General features: G+C 43.8%; 19 non-coding genes and 7 pseudogenes across 19 annotated transcripts; all 26 read left to right on the top strand.

The window, feature by feature from the left end:
• Positions 1–439: 439 nt before the first annotated feature.
• LOC142516752 (5S ribosomal RNA) lies at positions 440–557 on the top strand. Its single transcript, XR_012812531.1, has one exon. It is a non-coding gene; the product is annotated as a 5S ribosomal RNA (ribosomal RNA).
• A 683-nt stretch (positions 558–1,240) lies between these two features.
• Positions 1,241–1,358, top strand: LOC142516751 (5S ribosomal RNA). Its single transcript, XR_012812530.1, has one exon. It is a non-coding gene; the product is annotated as a 5S ribosomal RNA (ribosomal RNA).
• A 683-nt stretch (positions 1,359–2,041) lies between these two features.
• Positions 2,042–2,160, top strand: LOC142510989 (5S ribosomal RNA; annotated as a pseudogene).
• A 682-nt stretch (positions 2,161–2,842) lies between these two features.
• On the top strand, positions 2,843–2,960 carry LOC142508186 (5S ribosomal RNA). The gene has a single exon (XR_012806413.1). It is a non-coding gene; the product is annotated as a 5S ribosomal RNA (ribosomal RNA).
• A 681-nt stretch (positions 2,961–3,641) lies between these two features.
• LOC142506350 (5S ribosomal RNA) lies at positions 3,642–3,760 on the top strand. Its single transcript, XR_012804644.1, has one exon. It is a non-coding gene; the product is annotated as a 5S ribosomal RNA (ribosomal RNA).
• Positions 3,761–4,439: 679 nt separating this feature from the next.
• LOC142506376 (5S ribosomal RNA) lies at positions 4,440–4,558 on the top strand. Its single transcript, XR_012804670.1, has one exon. It is a non-coding gene; the product is annotated as a 5S ribosomal RNA (ribosomal RNA).
• A 681-nt stretch (positions 4,559–5,239) lies between these two features.
• Positions 5,240–5,358, top strand: LOC142516315 (5S ribosomal RNA). The gene has a single exon (XR_012812117.1). It is a non-coding gene; the product is annotated as a 5S ribosomal RNA (ribosomal RNA).
• A 681-nt stretch (positions 5,359–6,039) lies between these two features.
• Positions 6,040–6,158, top strand: LOC142516956 (5S ribosomal RNA). The gene has a single exon (XR_012812722.1). It is a non-coding gene; the product is annotated as a 5S ribosomal RNA (ribosomal RNA).
• Positions 6,159–6,839: 681 nt separating this feature from the next.
• On the top strand, positions 6,840–6,958 carry LOC142517384 (5S ribosomal RNA). The gene has a single exon (XR_012813133.1). It is a non-coding gene; the product is annotated as a 5S ribosomal RNA (ribosomal RNA).
• A 686-nt stretch (positions 6,959–7,644) lies between these two features.
• On the top strand, positions 7,645–7,763 carry LOC142513787 (5S ribosomal RNA). Its single transcript, XR_012809715.1, has one exon. It is a non-coding gene; the product is annotated as a 5S ribosomal RNA (ribosomal RNA).
• A 682-nt stretch (positions 7,764–8,445) lies between these two features.
• LOC142509051 (5S ribosomal RNA) lies at positions 8,446–8,564 on the top strand. Its single transcript, XR_012807241.1, has one exon. It is a non-coding gene; the product is annotated as a 5S ribosomal RNA (ribosomal RNA).
• A 683-nt stretch (positions 8,565–9,247) lies between these two features.
• LOC142509050 (5S ribosomal RNA) lies at positions 9,248–9,366 on the top strand. Its single transcript, XR_012807240.1, has one exon. It is a non-coding gene; the product is annotated as a 5S ribosomal RNA (ribosomal RNA).
• Positions 9,367–10,049: 683 nt separating this feature from the next.
• LOC142516427 (5S ribosomal RNA) lies at positions 10,050–10,168 on the top strand. Its single transcript, XR_012812222.1, has one exon. It is a non-coding gene; the product is annotated as a 5S ribosomal RNA (ribosomal RNA).
• A 680-nt stretch (positions 10,169–10,848) lies between these two features.
• Positions 10,849–10,967, top strand: LOC142515252 (5S ribosomal RNA). Its single transcript, XR_012811107.1, has one exon. It is a non-coding gene; the product is annotated as a 5S ribosomal RNA (ribosomal RNA).
• Positions 10,968–11,615: 648 nt separating this feature from the next.
• On the top strand, positions 11,616–11,734 carry LOC142509780 (5S ribosomal RNA). Its single transcript, XR_012807935.1, has one exon. It is a non-coding gene; the product is annotated as a 5S ribosomal RNA (ribosomal RNA).
• Positions 11,735–12,415: 681 nt separating this feature from the next.
• Positions 12,416–12,534, top strand: LOC142515997 (5S ribosomal RNA). Its single transcript, XR_012811815.1, has one exon. It is a non-coding gene; the product is annotated as a 5S ribosomal RNA (ribosomal RNA).
• Positions 12,535–13,182: 648 nt separating this feature from the next.
• LOC142509743 (5S ribosomal RNA) lies at positions 13,183–13,302 on the top strand. Its single transcript, XR_012807900.1, has one exon. It is a non-coding gene; the product is annotated as a 5S ribosomal RNA (ribosomal RNA).
• A 680-nt stretch (positions 13,303–13,982) lies between these two features.
• Positions 13,983–14,104, top strand: LOC142512767 (5S ribosomal RNA; annotated as a pseudogene).
• A 691-nt stretch (positions 14,105–14,795) lies between these two features.
• Positions 14,796–14,913, top strand: LOC142512442 (5S ribosomal RNA; annotated as a pseudogene).
• Positions 14,914–15,591: 678 nt separating this feature from the next.
• LOC142510137 (5S ribosomal RNA) lies at positions 15,592–15,710 on the top strand. Its single transcript, XR_012808268.1, has one exon. It is a non-coding gene; the product is annotated as a 5S ribosomal RNA (ribosomal RNA).
• A 642-nt stretch (positions 15,711–16,352) lies between these two features.
• Positions 16,353–16,473, top strand: LOC142511928 (5S ribosomal RNA; annotated as a pseudogene).
• Positions 16,474–17,152: 679 nt separating this feature from the next.
• LOC142508129 (5S ribosomal RNA) lies at positions 17,153–17,269 on the top strand. Its single transcript, XR_012806357.1, has one exon. It is a non-coding gene; the product is annotated as a 5S ribosomal RNA (ribosomal RNA).
• A 678-nt stretch (positions 17,270–17,947) lies between these two features.
• LOC142512303 (5S ribosomal RNA) lies at positions 17,948–18,064 on the top strand (annotated as a pseudogene).
• Positions 18,065–18,636: 572 nt separating this feature from the next.
• On the top strand, positions 18,637–18,755 carry LOC142513438 (5S ribosomal RNA). Its single transcript, XR_012809385.1, has one exon. It is a non-coding gene; the product is annotated as a 5S ribosomal RNA (ribosomal RNA).
• Positions 18,756–19,437: 682 nt separating this feature from the next.
• LOC142512334 (5S ribosomal RNA) lies at positions 19,438–19,556 on the top strand (annotated as a pseudogene).
• A 681-nt stretch (positions 19,557–20,237) lies between these two features.
• Positions 20,238–20,351, top strand: LOC142511495 (5S ribosomal RNA; annotated as a pseudogene).
• Positions 20,352–20,966: the final 615 nt, after the last annotated feature.

Below are 20,966 nucleotides of genomic sequence, written 5' to 3'. Positions count from 1 at the left end.
TCTGTACAGGCTTCCGTTTCCTCGAGAAATCCGCTTAGAAAGTTCGAAATTCGATTCCGGTTTCATTTTATCGTATCCCAGGCATAATAATAGCTTTACATTCGCTATTTTCTTCTTCTTAATTTTTTTTCTATTTTCTGGGAACATTTAGCGATTTTTGTTGTCGTGAGCCGGTTCTGTGCGAAAGGGTATGACAAATATTACTCCGGAGACGGTTAACTCATTAAAAACAAATATTTCGACTGTTTTAGCCATAATGTACGTAAACGATCGCGACACGAGGATTTAACAGGGAGTGTCACCCATCCTAGCTCTTCCATCGCGCTAGAACGCTTAACTTCAGTGGTTCTTATTGGGCGAGAGCAGTGCCGAGTGTTGTCCATCGCCGCCCGCTCCTACGTACTCAAGGGATAAAAGAATAAACTTCCCACTCAATGTCGGGTGCGATCATACCAGCACTAATGCACCGGATCTTATCAGAACTCCGAAGTTAAGCGTGCTTGGGCGAGAGCAGTACTAGAATGGGTGACCCCTTGGAAGTACTCGTGTTGCACCCCTTTTCGTGTTTTTCTATTTTTGATTACTTGTTGACAGACGATTTTCGGCTCAAATCTTCTGAATCTCGATCGGGACCTGATAAGACATGTGAAATCAACGTAGCTCGGGCACTGCCGGATTTGGACAAAATTGTAGGCTAATTTAATTGTAAACGGGCAAACGAACGAGACTCTTTACTCCGAAACGAGGTGGCGAGATTTTAGCCTAATTCCTTCTCTAAGACCCTCTAATTTGAGATTTTCAGCTTCTGTCAGGCTTCCGTTTCCTCGAGAAATCCGCTTAGAAAGTTCGAAATTCGATTCCGGTTTCATTTTATCGTATCCCAGGCATAATAATAGCTTTACATTCGCTATTTTCTTCTTCTTAATTTTTTTCTATTTTCTGGGAACATTTAGCGATTTTTGTTGTCGTGAGCCGGTTCTGTGCGAAAGGGTATGACAAATATTACTCCGGAGACGGTTAACTCATTAAAAACAAATATTTCGACTGTTTTAGCCATAATGTACGTAAACGATCGCGACACGAGGATTTAACAGGGAGTGTCACCCATCCTAGCTCTTCCATCGCGCTAGAACGCTTAACTTCATGGTTCTTATTGGGCGAGAGCAGTGCCGAGTGTTGTCCATCGCCGCCCGCTCCTACGTACTCAAGGGATAAAAGAATAAACTTCCCACTCAATGTAGGGTGCGATCATACCAGCACTAATGCACCGGATCTTATCAGAACTCCGAAGTTAAGCGTGCTTGGGCGAGAGCAGTACTAGAATGGGTGACCCCTTGGAAGTACTCGTGTTGCACCCCTTTTCGTGTTTTTCTATTTTTGATTACTTGGTGACAAACGATTTTCGGCTCAAATAATCTGAATCTCGATCGGGACTAGATAAGACATGTGAAATCAACGTAGGTCGGACACTGCCGGATTTGGACAAAATTGTAGCCTAATTTGATTTTAAACGGGCAAACGAACGAGACTCATTCCTCCGCAATGAGCTGACGAGATTTTAGCCGAATTCCTTCTCTAAGGCCCTCTAATTTGCGATTTTCCGCTTCTGTTAACTTCCGTTTCCTCGAGACATCCGCTTAGGAAGTTCGAAATTCGATTTCGGTTCCGCTTTATCGTATCCCAGACATAATAAAAGCTTTACATTCGCTATTTTCTTTTTTTTAATTTTTTTCCTATTTTCAGGGAACATTTAGCGATTTTTGTTGTCGTGAGCCGGTTCTGTGCGGAAGGGTATGACCCAGATTACTCCGGAGACAAGTAACTCATTAAAAACTATTATTTCGAATTTTTTATCCATAATTTATGTAAACGGTCGCGACACGAGTTCTTCCCAGGGAGGTCACCAATCCTAGCTCTGTCATTGCGCCAGAATGCTTAACTTCATGGTTCTGATTGGGCGATAGCAGTGCCGCGTGTTGTCCATCGCCGCCCGCTCCACACGTACTCGAGGGATATAAGAATAAACATCCCACTCAATGTCGGGTACGATCATACCAGCATTAATGCAGCGGATCCCATCAGAACTTCGAAGTTAAGTGTGCTTGAACGAGAGCAGTACTAGTGTGGGTGACCCCCTGGGAAGTTCTCGTGTTGCACCTTTTTCGTGTTTTTCTATTTTTGATTACTTGTTGACAGACGATTTTCAGCTCAAATCATATGAATCTCGATCGGGACCTGATAAGACATGTGAAATCAACGTAGCTCGGGCACTGCCGGATTGGGACAAAATTGTAGTCTAATTTGATTGTAAACGGGCAAACGAACGAGACTCATTACTCCGCAATGAGCTTGCGAGATTTTAACCAAATTCCTTCTCTAAGACCCTCTAATTTGCGATTTTCCACTTCTGTTAACCTTCCGTTTCCTCGAGAAATCCGCTTAGGAAGTTCGAAATTCGATTTTGTTTCCACTTTATCGCAACCCATGCATAAGAAAAGCTTTACATTCGCTATTTTCTTCTTCTTATTTTTTTCCTATTTTCTGGGAACATTAAGCGATTTTTGTTGTCGTGAGCCGGTTCTGTGCCGAAGAGTATGACCCAGATTACTCCGGAGACAGTTAACTAATTAAAAACAATTATGTCGACTGTTTTATCCATAATTTACGTAAACGGTCACGAACCGAGGACTTCCACGGGAGGTCACCCATCCTAGCTCTGCCATCGCGCCAGAACACTTAACTTCATGGTTCTAATTGGGCGAGAGCAGTGCCGCGTGTTGTCCATCGCCGCCCGTTCCACACGTACTCGAGGGATATAAGAATGAACATTCAACTCAATCTCTGGTGCGATCATACTAGCATTAATGCACCGGATCCCATCAGAACTCCGAAGTTAAGCGTGCTTGGGCGAGAGCAATACTAGGATGGTTGACCCCTCGGAAGTCCTCGTGTTGCACCCCTTTTCGTGTTTTTCTATTTTTGATTACTTGTTGACAGATGATTTTCGGCTCAAATCACTTGAATTTCGATCAGGACCAGATAAGACATGTGAAATCAACGTAGCTCGAACATTGCCGGATTTGGACAAAATTGTAGCCTAATTTGATTGTAAACAGGCAAACGAACGAGACTTTTTACTCCGCAATGAGCTGGCGAGATTTTAGCCGAATTTCTTCTCTAAAACCCTCTAATTTGCGATTTTCCACTTCTGTTAAGCTTTCGTTTCCTCGAGAAATCCGCTTAGGAAGTCCGAAATTGATTCCGGTTCCATTTTATTTTATCCCAGGCATAATAATAGCTTTACATTCGCTATTTTCTTCTTCTTATTTTTTTTCGGTTTTCTGGGAATACTTAGCGATTTTTGTTGTCGTGAGCCGGTTCTATGCAGAAGGGTATTACGTAGATTACTCCTGAGACTTTTAACTCATTAAAAACAATTATTTCGACTGTTTTATCCATAATTTACGTAAACGGTCGTGACACGAGTACTTCCCAGGGAGGTTACCCATCCTAGCTCTCCCATCGCACCAGAACGCTTAACATCATGGTTCTGATTAGGCGAGAGCAGTGCCGCGTGTTGTCCATCGTCGCTTTCTCCACACGTACTCTTGGGATATAAGAATAAACATCCACTCAATGTCGGGTGCGATCATACCAGCACTAATTCACCGGATCCCATCAGAACTCAAAAGTTAAGCGTGCTTGGGCGAGAGCAGTACTAGGATAGGTGACCCCCAGGGAACTCCTCGTGTTGCACCCCTTTTCGTGGTTTTCTATTTTTGATTACTTGTTGACAGACGATTTTCGGCTCAAATAATCTGAATCTCGATCGGGACCAGATAAGACATGTGAAATCAACGTAGGTCGGACACTGCCGGATTTGGACAAAATTGTAGCCTAATTTGATTGTAAACGGGCAAACGAACGAGACTCATTCCTCCGCAATGAGCTGACGAGATTTTAGCCGAATTCCTTCTCTAAGGCCCTCTAATTTGCGATTTTCCGCTTCTGTTAAGCTTCCGTTTCTTCGAGAAATCCGCTTAGGAAGTTCGAAATTCGATTTCGGTTCCACTTTATCGTATCCCAGGCATAATAAAAGCTTTACATTCGATTTTTTCTTCTTTTTATTTTTTTCCTATTTTCTGGGAACATTTAGCGATTGTTGTCGTGAGCCGGTCTGTGCGGAAGGGTATGACCCAGATTACTTCGGAGACGGGTAACTCATTAAAAACAATTATTTCGAATGTTTTATCCATAATTTATGTAAACGGTCGCGACACGAGGTCTTCCCAGGGAGGTCACCCATCCTAGCTCTCCCATCGCGCCAGAACGCTTAACTTCATGGTTCTGATTGGGCGAGAGCAGTGCCGCGTGTTGTCCATCGCCGCCCGCTCCACACGTACTCGAGGGATATAAGAATAAACATCCCACTCAATGTCGGGTGCGATCATTCCCGCACTAATGCAGCAGATCCCATCAGAACTCCGAAGTTAAGCTTGCTTGGGCGAGAGCAGTACTAGGATGGGTGACCCCCTGGGAAATCCTCGTGTTGCACCCTTTTTCGTGTTTTTCTATTTTTGATTACTTGTTGACAGATGATTTTCGGCTCAAATCACTTGAATCTCGATCCGGACCAGATAAGACATGTGAAATCAACGTAGCTCGAACATTGCCGGATTTGGACAAAATTGTAGCCTAATTTGGTTGTAAACGAGCAAACGAACGAGACTTATTACTCCGCAATGAGCTGGCGAGATTTTAGTCGAATTTCTTCTCTAAAACCCTCTAATTTGCGATTTTCCGCTTCTGTTAAGCTTTCGTTTCCTCGAGAAATCCGCTTAGGAAGTCCGAAATTGATTCCGGTTCCATTTTATTTTATCCCAGGCATAATAATAGCTTTACATTCGCTATTTTCCTCTTCTTATTTTTTTCTGTTTTCTTGGAATACTTAGCGATTTTTGTTGTCGTGAGCCGGTTCTGTGCGGAAAGATATGACGCAGATTACTCCAGAGACGGTTAACTCATTAAAAACAATTATTTCGAATGTTTTATCCATAATTTATGTAAACGGTCGCTACACGAGGTCTTCCCAGAGAGGTCACCCATCCTAGCTCTGCCATCGCGCCAGAATGCTTAACTTCATGGTTCTGATTGGGCGAGAGCAGTGCCGCGTGTTGTCCATCTCCGCCCGCTCCACACGTACGCGAGGCATATAAGAATAAAAATCCCACTCAATGTGGGGTGCGATCATACCAGCACTAATGCACTGGATCCCATCAGAACTCCGAAGTTAAGCGTGCTTGGGCGAGACCAGTACTAGGATAGGTGACCCCCAGGAAACTCCTCGTGTTGCACCCCTTTTCGTGTTTTTCTATTTTTGATTACTTGTTGACAGACGATTTTCGGCTCAAATAATCTGAATCTCGATCGGGACTAGATAAGACTTGTGAAATCAACGTAGGTCGGACACTGCCGGATTTGGACAAAATTGTAGGCTAATTTGATTGTAAACGGGCAAACGAACGAGACTCATTGCTCCGCAATGAGCTGGCGATATTTTAGCGAATTCCTTCTTTAAGGCCCTCTAATTTGCGATTTTCCGCTTCTGTTAAGCTTCCGTTTCCTCGAGAAATCCGCTTAGGAAGTTCAAAATTCGATTTCGGTTCCACTTTATCGTATCCCAGGCATAATAAAAGCTTTACATTCGCTATTTTCTTCTTCTTATTTTTTTCCTATTTTCTGGGAACATTTAGAGATGTTTGTTGTCGTGAGCCGGTTCTGTGCGGAAGGGTATGACCCAGATTACTCCGGAGACGGTTAACTCATTAAAAACAATTATTTCGAATGTTTTATCCATAATTTATGTAAACGGTCGCGACACGAGGTCTTCCCAGGGAGGTCACCCATCCTAGCTCTGCCATCGCGCCAGAATGCTTAACTTCAATGCTCATTTGGGCGAGAGCAGTGCCGCGTGTTGTCCATCTCCGCCCGCTCCACACGTACGCGAGGCATATAAGAATAAAAATCCCACTCAATGTGGGGTGCGATCATACCAGCACTAATGCACCGGATCCCATCAGAACTCCGAAGTTAAGCGTGCTTGGGCGAGAGCAGTACTAAGACGGGTGACCCCCTGGTAAGTCCTCTTGTTGCACCCTTTTTCGTGTTTTTCTATTTTTGATTACTTGTTGACATATGATTTTCGGCTCAAATCACTTGAATCTCGATCGGGACAGGATAAGACATGTGAAATCAACGTAGCTCGAACATTGCCGGATTTGGACAAAATTGTAGCATAATTTGGTTGTAAACGGGCAAACGAACGAGACTTATTACTCCGCAATGAGCTGGCAAGATTTTAGCCGAATTTCTTCTCTAAAACCCTATAATTTGCGATTTTCCGCTTCTGTTAAGCTTTCGTTTCCTCGAGAAATCCGCTTAGGAAGTCCGAAATTGATTCCGGTTCCATTTTATTTTATCCCAGGCATAATAATAGCTTTACATTCGCTATTTTCCTCTTCTTATTTATTTCTATTTTATGGGAATACTTAGCGATTTTTGTTGTCGTGAGCCGGTTCTGTGCGGAAGGGTATGACGCAGATTACTCCGGAGACGGTTAACTCATTAAAAACAATTATTTCGAATGTTTTATCCATAATTTATGTAAACGGTCGCGACACGAGGTCTTCCCAAGGAGGTCACCCATCCTAGCTCTGCCATCGCGCCAGAATGCTTAACTTCATGGTTCTGATTGGGCGAGAGCAGTGCCGCGTGTTGTCCATCTCCGCCCGCTCCACACGTACGCGAGGCATATAAGAATAAAAATCCCACTCAATGTGGGGTGCGATCATACCAGCACTAATGCACCGGATCCCAACAGAACTCCGAAGTTAAGCGTGCTTGGGCGAGACCAGTACTAGGATAGGTGACCCCCAGGGAACTCCTCGTGTTGCACCGTTTTTCGTGTTTTTCTATTTTTGATTACTTGTTGACAGATGATTTTCGGCTCAAATAATCTGAATCTCTATCGGGACCTAGATAAGACATGTGAAATCAACGTAGCTCGGACACTGCCGGATTCGGACAAAATTGTAGCCTAATTTGATTGTAAACGGGCAAACGAACGAGACTCATTACTCCGCAATGAGCTTGCGAGATTTTAAGCCAAATTCCTTCTCTAAGACCCTCTAATTTGCGATTTTCCACTTCTGTTAAGCCTTCCGTTTCCTCGAGAAATCCGCTTAGGAAGTTCGAAATTCGATTTCGGTTCCACTTTATCGTATCCCAGGCATAATAAAAGCTTTACATTCGCTATTTTCTTCTTCTTATTTTTTTCCTATTTTCTGGGAACATTTAGCGATTTTTGTTGTCGTGAGCTGATTCTGTGTGGAAGGGTATGACGCAGATTACTCCGGAGACGGTTAACTCATTAAAAACAATTATTTCGAATGTTTTATCCATAATTTATGTAAACGGTCGCGACACGAGGTCTTCCCAGGGAGGTCACCCATCCTAGCTCTGCCATCGCGCCAGAATGCTTAACTTCATGGTTCTGATTGGGCGGGAGCAGTGCCGCGTGTTGTCCATCTCTGCCCGCTCCACACGTACGCGAGGCATATAAGAATAAAAATCCAACTCAATGTGGGGTGCGATCATACCAGCACTAATGCACCGGATCCCATCAGAACTCCGAAGTTAAGCGTGCTTGGGCGAGACCAGTACTAGGATAGGTGACCCCCAGGGAACTCCTCGTGTTGCACCCCTTTTCGTGTTTTTCTATTTTTGATTACTTGTTGACAGACGATTTTCGGCTCAAATAATCTGAATCTCGATCGGGACTAGATAAGACATGTGAAATCAACGTAGGTCGGACACTGCCGGATTTGGACAAAATTGTAGCCTAATTCGATTGTAAACGGGCAAACGAACGAGACTCATTGCTCCGCAATGAGCTGGCGAGATTTTAGCCGAATTCCTTCTTTAAGGCCCTCTAATTTGCGATTTTCCGCTTCTGTTAAGCTTCCGTTTCCTCGAGAAATCCGCTTAGGAAGTTCGAAATTCGATTTCGGTTCCACTTTATCGTATCCCTGGCATAATAAAAGCTTTACATTCGCTATTTTCTTCTTCTTATTTTTTTCCTATTTTCTGGGAACATTTAGAGATGTTTGTTGTCGTGAGCCGGTTCTGTGCGGAAGGGTATGACCCAGATTACTCCGGAGACGGTTAACTCATTAAAAACAATTATTTCGAATGTTTTATCCATAATTTATGTAAACGGTCGCGACACGAGGTCTTCCCAGGGAGGTCACCCATCCTAGCTCTGCCATCGCGCCTGAATGCTTAACTTCAATGCTCATTTGGGCGAGAGCAGTGCCGCGTGTTGTCCATCTCCGCCCGCTCCACACGTACGCGAGGCATATAAGAATAAAAATCCCACTCAATGTGGGGTGCGATCATACCAGAACTAATGCACCGGATCCCATCAGAAATCCGAAGTTAAGCGTGCTTGGGCGAGACCAGTACTAGGATAGGTGACCCCCAGGCAACTCCTCGTGTTGCACCCCTTTTCGTGTTTTTCTATTTTTGATTACTTGTTGACAGACGATTTTTGGCTCAAATAATCTGAATCTCTATCGGGACCTCATAAGACATGTGAAATCAACGTAGCTCGGGCACTGCCGGATTCGGACAAAATTGTAGCCTAATTTGATTGTAAACGGGCAAACGAACGAGACTCATTACTCCGCAATGAGCTTGCGTGATTTTAACCAAATTCCTTCTCTAAGACCCTCTAATTTGCGATTTTCCACTTCTGTTAACCTTCCGTTTCCTCGAGAAATCCGTTTAGGAAGTTTGAAATTCGATTTCGGTTCCACTTTATCGTATCCCAGGCATAATAAAAGCTTTACATTCGCTATTTTCTTCTTCTTGTTTTTTTCCTATTTTCTGGGAACATTTAGAGATGTTTGTTGTCGTGAGCCGGTTCTGTGCGGAAGGGTATGACCCAGATTACTCCGGAGATGGTTAACTCATTAAAAACAATTATTTCGAATGTTTTATCCATAATTTATGTAAACGGTCGCAACACAAGGTCTTCCCAAGGAGGTCACCCATCCTAGCTCTGCCATCGCGCCAGAATGCTTAACTTCATGGTTCTGAATGGGCGGGAGCAGTGCCGCGTGTTGTCCATCTCCGCCCGCTCCACACGTACGCGAGGCATATAAGAATAAAAATCCCACTCAATGTGGGGTGCGATCATACCAGAACTAATGCACCGGATCCCATCAGAAATCCGAAGTTAAGCGTGCTTGGGCGAGACCAGTACTAGGATAGGTGACCCCCAGGCAACTCCTCGTGTTGCACCCCTTTTCGTGTTTTTCTATTTTTGATTACTTGTTGACAGACGATTTTTGGCTCAAATAATCTGAATCTCTATCGGGACCTCATAAGACATGTGAAATCAACGTAGCTCGGGCACTGCCGGATTCGGACAAAATTGTAGCCTAATTTGATTGTAAACGGGCAAACGAACGAGACTCATTACTTCGCAATGAGCTTGCGAGATTTTAACCAAATTCCTTCTCTAAGACCCTCTTATTTGCGATTTTCCACTTCTGTTAACCTTCCGTTTCCTCGAGAAATCCGTTTAGGAAGTATGAAATTCGATTTCGGTTCCACTTTATCGTATCCCAGGCATAATAAAAGCTTTACATTCGCTATTTTCTTCTTCTTGTTTTTTTCCTATTTTCTGGGAACATTTAGAGATGTTTGTTGTCGTGAGCCGGTTCTGTGCGGAAGGGTATGACCCAGATTACTCCGGAGACAGTTAACTCATTAAAAACAATTATTTCGAATGTTTTATCCATAATTTATGTAAACGGCCGCGACATGAGGTCTTTCCAGGGAGGTCACCCATCCTAGCTCTGCCATCGCGCCAGAATGCTTAACTTCATGGTTCTGAATGGGCGGGAGCAGTGCCGCGTGTTGTCCATCTCCGCCCGCTCCACACGTACGCGAGGCATATAAGAATAAAAATCCCACTCAATGTGGGGTGCGATCATACCAGCACTAATGCACCGGATCCCATCAGAACTCCGAAGTTAAGCGTGCTTGGTCGAGACCAGTACTAAGATGGGTGACCCCCTGGTAAGTCCTCGTGTTGCTCCCCTTTTCGTGTTTTTCTATTTTTGATTACTTGTTGACAGATGATTTTCGGCTCAAATAATCTGAATCTCGATTAGGACCAGATAAGACATGTGAAATCAACGTAGCTCAGGCACTGCCGGATTTGGACAAAATTGTAGGCTAATTTGATTGTAAACGGGCAAACGAACGAGACTCATTACTCCGCAATGAGATGGCGATATTTTAGCCGAATTCCTTCTCTAAGACCCTCTAATTTGCGATATACTGCTTCTGTTAAGCTTTCGTTTCCTCGAGAGATCCGCTTAGGAAGTTCGAAATTCGATTCCGGTTCCACTTTATCGTATCTCAGGATTAATAATAGCTTTACATTCGCTATTTCCTTCTTATTTTTTTCCTATTTTCTGGGAACATTTAGAGATTTTTGTTGTCGTGAGCCGGTTCTGGGCAGAAGGATATGAGGCAGATTACTCTGCAGACGGTTAACTCATTAAAAACAATTATTTCAACTGTTTTAGCCATAATTTACGTAAACCGTCGCGACACAAGGACTTTCCAGGGATGTCACCCATCCTAGCTCTACCATCGCGCCAGAACGCTTAACTTCTTGGTTCTGATTGGGCGAGAGCAGTGCCGCGTATTTTCCATCGCCGCCCGCTTCACACGTACTCGAGGGATATAAGAATAAACATCCCACTCAATGTCCGGTGCGATCATACCAGCACTAATGCACCGGATCCCATCAGAACTCCGAAGTTAAGCGTGCTTGGGCGAGACCAGTACTAGGATAGGTGACCCCCAGGGAACTCCTCGTGTTGCACCTCTTTTCGTGTTTTTCTATTTTTGATTACTTGTTGACAGACGATTTTCGGCTCAAATCATCTGAATCTCGATCGGGACCACATAAGACGTGAAATCAACGTAGCTCGGGCACTGCCGGATTTTGACAAAATTGTAACCTAACTTGATTGTAAACGGGCAAACGAATGAGACTCATTATTCCGCAATGAGCTGGCGAGATTTTAGCTGAATTCCTTCTCTAATACCCTCTAATTTGCGATTTTCTGCTTCTGTTAATCTTCCGTTTCATCGAGAAATCCGCTTAGGAAGTCCGAAATTCGATTCAGGTTCCATTTTATCGTATCCTAGGAATATTAATAACTTTCTATTTGCTATTTTCTTCTTCTTAATTATTTTTCTATTTTCTGGGAACATTTAGCAATTTTTGTTGTTGTGAGCCGGTTCTGTGCGGAAGGGTATGACGCAGATTATTCCGGAGACGGTTAACTCATTAAAAACAATTATTTCGACTGTTTTCTCTATAATTTACGTAAACGGTCACGACACGAGTAGTTCCCAAGGAAGTCACCCATCCTAGCTCTGACATCGCGCAAGAACGCTTAACTTCATGGTTCTGATTGGGCGAGATCAGTACCTCGAGGGATATAAGAATAAACATCCCTCTCAATGTCTGGTGCGATCATACCATCACTAATTCACCGGATCCCATCAGAACTCCGAAGTTAAGCGTGCTTGGGCGAGAGCTATACTAGGATGGGTGACCCCCTGGGAAGTCCTCAAGTTGCACCCTTTTTAGTGTTTTTCTTTTGTTGATTACTTGTTGACAGACGATTTTCGGCTCAAATAATCTGAATCTTTTTCGGAACCAGATAAGACATGTGAAATCAACGCAGCTCGGGCACTGCCGGATTTGGACAAAATTGTAGGTTAATTTGATTGTAAACGGGCAAAAGAACGAGACTCATTCTACGCAATGAGCTGGCGAGATTTTAGCCGAATTCCTTCTCTAAGACCCTCTAATTTGCGATTTTCCGCTTCTGTTAAGCTTCCGTTTCCTCGAGAAATCCGCTTAGGAAGTCCGGAATTCGATTCTGGTTCCATTTTATCGTATCCCAAGCATAATAATAGCTTTACATTCCCTATTTTCTTCTTCTTATTTTTTTTGTATTTTCTGGGAACATTTGGCGATTTTTGTTGTCGTGAGCCTGTTCTGAGCGGAAGGGTATTACGTAGATTACTCCGTAGAAGTTTACCTCATTAAAAACAATTATTTCGACTGTTTTATCCATAATGTACGTAAACGGTCGCGACACAAGGACTTCCCAGGGAGGTCACACATCCTAGCTCTGCCATCGCGCCAGAACGCTTAACTTCATGGTTCTGATTGGGCAAGAGCAGTGCCGCGTGTTGCCCATCGCCGCCCACTCCACACGTACTCGAGGGATATAAGAATAAACATCCCGCTCAATTCGGGTCCGATCATACCAGCACTAATGCATCGGATCCCATCAGAACTCCGAAGTTAAGCGTGCTTGGGCGAGAGCAGTACTAGGATGGTTGACCCCCTAGGAAGTCCTCGTGTTGCACCCCTTTTCGTGTTTTTCTATATTTGATTACTTGTTGACATGCGATTTTCGGCTCAAATCATATGAATCTCGATCGAGATCAGATAAGACATGTGAAATCAACGTAGCTCGAGGCACTGCCGGATTTGAACAAAATTGTAGCCTAATTTGATTGTAAACGGGCAAACGAACGAGACTTATTACTCCGCAACGAGGTGGCGAGATTTTAGCTGAATTCCTTCTCTAAGACCCTCTAATTTGCGATTTTCCGCTTCTATTAAGCTTCCGTTTCCTCGATAAATCCGCTTAGGAAGTTCGAAATTCGATTCCGGTTCCATTTATCGTATCCCAGGCATAATAATAGTTTTACATTCGCTATTTTCTTCTTCTTAATTTGTTTATATTTTCTGGGAACTTTTAGCAATTTTTGTTGTTGTGAGCCGGTTCTGTGCGGAAGGGTATGACGCAGATTATTCCGGAGACGGTTAACTCATTAAAACAATTATTTCGACTGTTTTCTCTATAATTTACGTAAACGGTCACGACACGAGTACTTCCCAAGGGGGTCACCCATCCTAGCTCTGACATCGCGCAAGAACGCTTAACTTCATGGTTCTGATTGGGAGAGATCAGTGCCTCGAGGGATATAAGAATAAACATCCCTCTCAATGTCGGGTGCGATCATACCATCACTAATTCACCGGATCCCATCAGAACTCCGAAGTTAAGCGTGCTTGGGCGAGAGCTATACTAGGATGGGTGACACCCTAGGGAAGTCCTCGTGTTGCACCCTTTTTAGTGTTTTTCTTTTGTTGATTACTTGTTGACAGACGATTTTCGGCTCTAAATAATCTGAATCTTTTTCGGGACCAGATAAGACATGTGAAATCAACGCAGCTCGGGCACTGCCGGATTTGGACAAAATTGTAGGTTAATTTGATTGTAAACGGGCAAAAGAACGAGACTCATTCTACGCAATGAGCTGGCGAGATTTTAGCCGAATTGCTTCTCTAAGACCCTCTAATTTGCGATTTTCCGCTTCTGTTAAGCTTCCGTTTCCTCGAGAAATCCGCTTAGGAAGTCCGAAATTCGATTCTGGTTCCATTTTATCGTATCCCAAGCATAATAATAGCTTTACATTCCCTATTTTCTTCTTCTTATTTTTTTTGTATTTTCTGGGAACATTTGGCGATTTTTGTTGTCGTGAGCCTGTTCTGAGCGGAAGGGTATTACGTAGATTACTCCGTAGAAGGTTACCTCATTAAAACAATTATTTCGACTGTTTTATCCATAATGTACGTAAACGGTCGCGACACAAGGACTTCCCAGGGAGGTCACACATCCTAGCTCTGCCATCGCGCCAGAACGCTTAACTTCATGGTTCTGATTGGGCAGAGCAGTGCCGCGTGTTGCCCATCGCCGCCCACTCCACACGTAGTCGAGGGATATAAGAATAAACATCCCACTCAATGTCGGTGCTATCAATTCCAGCACTAATGCACCAGGATCCCATCAGAACTTCGAAGTGAAGCGTGCTTGGGCGGAGAGCAGTACTAGGATGTGTGACCCCCTGGGAAGTCCTGGTGTTGCACCTCTTTTTGTGTTTTTCTATTTTGATTGATTACTTGTTGACAGACGATTTTCGGCTCAAATCATCTGAATCTCGATCGAGACCAGATAAGACATGTGAAATAACAGTAGCTCGGTCACTGCGGGATTTGGACAAAATTGTAGCCTAATTTGATTGTAAACGGGCAAACGAACGAGACTCATTACTCCGCAACGAGCTGGCTAGATTTTAGCCGAATTCCTTCTCTATGACCCTCTAATTTGCGATTTTCCGCTTTCTGTTAAGATTCCGTTTCCTCGAGAAAATCCGCTTAGGAAGTTCGAAATTCGATTCCGGTTCCATTTTATGTGTCTCTCTGGCATAATAATAGCTTACCATTTGCTATTTTCTTCTTCTTATTTTTTTTTCTATTTTCTGGGAACATTTAGCGATTTTTGTTGTCGTAAGCCGGTTCTGTGCGGAAGGGCATTACGTAGATTAATCCGGAGACAGTTACTCAATAAAAATTTTTTTTTTTTACTGTTTTAGCCTTAATTACTTAAACGGTCGCGACACGAAAACTTCCCAGAGAGGTCACCCATCGTAGCCCTGCCATCGCGCCAGAACGCTTAACTTCATGGTTCTGATTGGGCGAGAGCAGTGCCGCGTGTTGTCATCGCCGCCCCGGTCCACACGTACTCGAGGGATATAATAATAAACATCCCACTCAATGTCTGCTGTGCGATCATACCAGCAGTAATGAACCGGATCCCATCAGAACTCCGAAGTTAAGGGTGCTTTGGGCGAGAGCAATACTGGATGGGTGATCCCTGGGAAGTCCTCGTGTTGCACCCCTTTTCGTGTTTTTCTATTTTTGATTACTTGTTGACAGACGATTTTCGGCTCAAATCTTCTGAATCTCGATCGAGACTAGATGAGACATGTGAAATCAACGTAGCTCGGGCAATGCCGGATTTGGACAAAATTGTCACCTAATTTGATGGTAACGGGCAAACAGACAAGACTCATTGCTGCGCAATGAGCTGGCGAGATTTAGCCGAATTTCATCTCTAAGACCCTCTAATTTGCGATTTTCGGCTTTTGTTAAGCTTCCGTTTCCTCGAGAAATCCGCTTAGGAAGTCCGAAATTCGATTCCGGTTTCATTTTATCGTATCACAGGCATAATAATAGCTTTACATTCGCTATTTTCTTCTTCTTATTTTTTTCTATTTTCTGGGAACAATTAACGATTTTTGTTGTCGTGAACCGGTTCTGTGCGGAAGGGTATGACGCAGATTACTCCGGAGACGGTTAACTCATTAAAAACAATTATTTCGACTGTTTTATCCATAATTTACGTAAACGGTCGCGACACGAGGACTTCCAAGGGAGGTCACCCATCCTAGCTCTGCCATCGCGCCGGAACGCTTAACTCATGGTTCTGTTGGGCGCGAGCAGTGCGCGTGTTGTCCATCGCCGCCCGCTCCACACGTACTCGAGGGATATAAGAATAAACATCCCACCTCAATGTCGGGTGCGATCATACCAGCACTAATGCACCGGATCCCATCAGAACTCAGAAGTTAAGCGTGCTTGGGCGAGGAGCAGTACTAGGATGGTGGACCCCATGGGAAGTCTCGTGTTGCATTAGGAGATTTTTGGCTCAAATCATTGAATCTCGATCGGGATTAGGTTAGACATGTGAAATCAAAGTAGCTCGGGCACTGCCGGATTTAAACAAAATTGTAGCTTAATTTTTATTGTAAACAGGGAAACGACCGAATCATTACTCCGCAACGGGGGTGGCGAGATTTCAGCCGAATTCCTTCTCTAAAACCCTCTAATTTGCGATTTTTCGCTTCTGTTAAGCTTCCGTTTCCTCGAGAAATCCGCTTAGGAAGTTCGAAATTCGATTCCGGTTCCATTTTATCGTATCCCAGGCATAATAATAGCTTTTACATTCGCTCTTTTCTTCTTCTAATTTTTTTTCTATTTTCTGGGAACGTTTAGAGATTTTGTTGTCGTGAGCCGGTGCTGTGCGGAAGGGTATGACGCATGTTACTCGGAGACGGTTAACTCATTAAAAAAAAATTATTTCGACTGTTGTATACATAACTTACGTAAACGGTCGGAAACGAGGACTTCCCAGGAAGGTCACCCATCATAGCTCTGCCATCGCGCCAGAACGCTTAACTTCATGGTTCTATTGGGAGAGAGCAGTGCCGCGTGTTGTCCATCGCCGTCCGCTCCACACGTACTCGAGGATATAAGAATAAAAATCCCACTCAATGTCAGGTGCGATCATACCAGTACTAATGCACCGGATCCCATCAGAACTCCGAAGTGAAGCGTGGTTGGGTGAGAGTAGTACTAGGATGGTGACCCCCCTGGGAAGGTCCACGTTTTTGCAACCCTTTTCGTGTTTTTTTTTTGATTACTTGTGACAGACGATTTTCGGCGCAAATCATCTGAATTTCGATCGGGACCAGATAAGACATGTGAAATTAACGTAGCTCGGGCACTGCCGGATTTGGACAAAATTGTAGCTAATTTGATTGAAAACGGGCCAAACGAACGAGATTCATTTCATCCGCAATGAGCTGGCGTAATTTTAGTCGAATTCCTTCGCTAAGACCCTCTAATTTGCGATTTTCCGCTTTGTTACGCTTCTTGTTTCCTCGAGAAATCCTCTTCGGAAGTTCCGAAATTCGATTCCGGTTTCATTTTATCGTATCCCAGGCATAATAATAGCTTTACATTTGCTATTTTCTTCTTCTTATTTTTTTTCTATTTTATGGGAACATTTAACGATTTTTGTTGTCGTGAGCCGTTCTGTGCGGAAGGGTATGACGCAGATTACTCCTGAGACGGTTAACTCATTAAAAACCATTATTTCGACTGTTTTATCCATAATTTACGTAAACGATCGAGACACGAGGACTTCCCGGGAGGTCACCAATCCTAGCTCTGCCATCACGCCAGAACACTTAACTTCATGGTTCTTATTGGGCGAGAGCAGTGCCGCGTGTTGTCCATCGTCGCCCGCTCCACACGTACTCGGGGGATATAAGAATAAACATCCCACTCAATGTCGGGTGCGATCATACTAGCAATATGCACCGGATCCCATCAGAACTCCGAAGTTAAGCGTGCTGGGGCGAGAGCAGTACTAGGATGGGTGACCCATGGGAAGTCCTCGTGTTGCACCCTTTTGATGTTTTTCTATTTTTGATTACTTGTTGACAGACGATTTTCGGCTCAAATCATCTGAATCTCGATCGGGGTCAGATAAGACATGTGAAATCAACGTAGCTCGGCACTGCCAGATTTGGACAAATTGTAGCTTAATTTGATTGTAAACGGGAAAAAGGAACGAATCATTACGCCGCAACGAGGTGGCGAGATTTAGCCGTATTCTTTCTCTAAAACCCTCTAATTTGCGATTTTTTTCGATTCTGTTAAGCTTCCGTTTCCTCGAGAAATCCGCTTAGGAAGTTTGAATTCGATTCCGGTTCCATTTTATCGTATTCCCAGGCATAATATAGCTTTACATTCGCTATTTTCTTCTTCTTATTTTTTTTTCTGTTTTCTGGGAACATTTAGCGATTTTTAGTGTCGTGAGCCGGTTCTGTGCGGAAGAGTATGACGCAGATTACTTCGGAGATGGGTAACTCATTAAAACAATTATTCGACTGTTGTATCCATAATTTACTTAAACGGTCCGCGAATTGAGGACTTCCCAGGGAGGTCACCCATCTTAGCTCTGCCATCGCGCCAAAACGCATAACTTCATGGTTCTGATTGGGCGAGAGCAGTGCCGCTTGTTGTCCATCGCCGTCCGCTCCACACGTACTCGAGGATATAAGAATAAAAATCCCACTCAATGTCGGGTGCGATCATACCGCACTAATGCACCGGATCCCATCAAAACTCCGAAGTTAAGCGTGCTTGGGCGAGAGCAGTACTAAAATGGGTGGCCCCCTGGGAAGTCCTCGTGTGAAATCAACGTAGCTCGGGCATTGCCGGATTTGGACAAAATTGTAGCCTAATTTAATTATAAACGGGCAAACGAACGAGATTCATTCCTCCGCAATGAGATGGCGTGATTTTAGCCGAATTTCTTCTCGAAGACTCTCTAATTTACGATTTTCCGCTCCTGTTAAGCTTTCGTTTCCTCGAGATATCCGCCTAGGAAGTCCGAAATTTGATTCCGGTTCCTTTTTATCGTAACCCAAGCATAATAGCTTTACATTCGCTATTTTCTTCTTCTTATTTTTTTCTATTTTCTGGGAACATTTAGCAATTTTTGTTGTCGTGAGCCGGTTCTGAGCAGAAGGGTATTACGACGATTACTCCGGAGACGGTTAACTCATTAAAAACAATTATTTCGACTGTTTTATCCATAATGTACGACTGACACGAGGACTTCCCAGGGAGGTCACCCATCCTAGCTCTCCCATCGCGCTAGAACGCTAAACTTCAAGGTTCTGATTGGGCGAGCAGTGCCGCCTGTTGTCCATCGCCGCCCGCTCCACACGTACTCGAAGGATATAAGAATAAACATCCCACTAAATGTCGGGTGCGATCATACCAGCACTAATGCACCGGATCCCATCAGAACTCCGAAGTAAAGCGTGTTTGGGCGAGAGAAGTACTAGGATGGGTGACTCCCTGGGAAGTCCTCGTGTTGCACCCCTTTTCGTGTTTTTCTATTTTTGATTACTTGTTGACAGACGATTTTCGGCTCAAATCATCTGAATCTCGATCGGGATCAGATAAGACATGTGAAATCAACGTAGCTCGGGCACTGCCGGATTTGGACAAAATTGTAGCCTTATTTGATTGTAAACGGGCAAACGAACGAGACTCATTACTTCGCAATGAGCTGACGAGATTTTAGCGGAATTCCTTCTCTAAGACTCTCTAATTTGCGATTTTCCGCTTCTGTTAAGATTCCGTTTCTTCGAGAAATCCGCTTAGGAAGTTCGAAATTCGATTTCGGTTCCATTTTATCGTATCCAGGCATAATAACAGCTTTACATTCGCTATTTTCTTCTTCTTATTTTTTTTTCTGTTTTCTGGGAACATTTAGCGATTTTTAGTGTCGTGAGCCGGTTCTGTGCGGAAGAGTATGACGCAGATTACTTCGGAGATGGTTAACTCATTAAAAACAATTATTTCGACTGTTGTATCCATAATTTACTTAAACGGTCGCGACATGAGGACTTCCCAGGGAGGTCACCCATCTTAGCTCTGCCATCGCGCCAGAACGCATAACTTCATGGTTCTGATTGGGCGAGAGCAGTGCTGCGTGTTGTCCATCGCCGTCCGCTCCACACGTACTCGAGGATATAAGAATAAAAATCCCACTCAATGTCGGGTGCGATCATACCAGCACTAATGCACCAGATCCCATCAGAATTCCAAAGTTATGCGTGCTTGGTCAAGAGCATTACTATGATGGGTGACCCCCTGGGAAGTCCTCGTGTTAAACCCCTTTTCGTGTTTTTCTATTTTTGATTACTTGTTGACAGACGATTTTCGGCTCAAATTATCTGAATCTCGATCGGGATCAGATAAGACATGTGAAATCAACGTAGCTCGGGCACTGCCGATATGGACAAAATTGTAGCCTAATTTGTTTGTAAATGGGCAAACGAACGAGACTCATTACTCCGCAACGAGGTGGCGAGATTTTAGCCGAATTCCTTCTCTAAGACCCTCTAATTTGCGATTTAACGCTTCTGTTAAGTTTTCGTTTCCTCGAGAAATCCGCTTAGAAAGTTCGAAATTCGATTCCGGTTCCATTTTATCGTATCCCAGGCATAATAATAGCTTTACATTCGCTATTTTCTTCTTCATATTTTTTTTTTCTATTTTCTCGGAACATTTAGCGATTTTTGTTGTCGTGAGCTGGTTCTGTGCTGTAGGGTTTGACGCAGATTACTCCGGAGACGGTTAACTCATTAAAAACAATTATTTCGAATGCTTTTATCCATAATTCACGTAAACGATTGCGACATGAGGACTTTCCAGGGAGGTCACCCATCCTAGCTCTGCCATCGCACCAGAACGCTTAACTTCATGGTTCTGATTGGGCGAGAGCAGTGCCGCGTTTTGTTTATCGCCGTCCGCTCCACACGTACTCGGGGGATATAAGAATAAACCCCTCAATGTTGGGTGCAATCATACCAGCCCTAATACACCGGATCCCATCAGAACTCCGAAGTTAAGCGTGCTTAGGCGAGAGCAGTACTAGGATGGGTAACCCTGGGAAGTCGTGTTGCACCCCTTTCCGTTTTTTCTATTTTTGATTACATGTTGACAAACGTTTTTTCGGCTCAAATCATCTGAATCTCGATCAAGATAAGATAAGACATGTGAAATCAACGTAGCTCGGGCACTGCCGGATTTGGACAAAATTTTAGCCTAATTAGATTGTAAACGGGCAAACGAACGAGACTCATTACTCCGCAACGAGGGTGGCGAGATTTTTGCCGAATTCCTTCTCTAAGACCCTCTAATTTGTGATTTTCCGCTTCTGTTAAGCTTCTGTTTCCTCGAGAAATCCGTTTAGGAATTTCAAATTCGATTCCGGTTCAATTTTATCGTATCCTAGACATAATAATAGCTTTACATTCGCTATTTTCTTCTTCTTAATTTTTTTTCTATTTTGTGGGAACATTTAGCGATTTTTGTTGTCGTGAGCCGGTTCTGTGCGGAAAGGTATGACGCAGATTACTCCGGAGATGGTTAACTCATTAAAACAATTATTTCGACTATTTTATCCATAATTTCCGTAAACAGTCGCGACACGAGGACTTCCTAGGGAGGTCACTCATCCTAGCTCTACCATCGCTCCAGAACGCTTAACTTCATGGTTCTGATTGAGCGACAGCAGTTCCGC

The sequence above is a fragment of the Primulina tabacum genome, chromosome 10 (genome assembly GCF_025594145.1).
Source record: "Primulina tabacum isolate GXHZ01 chromosome 10, ASM2559414v2, whole genome shotgun sequence".
Taxonomy (NCBI): domain Eukaryota; kingdom Viridiplantae; phylum Streptophyta; class Magnoliopsida; order Lamiales; family Gesneriaceae; genus Primulina; species Primulina tabacum.
Note: the sequence above shows the minus strand (reverse complement) of the source record. Positions and strands in the feature narration are given on the sequence as shown.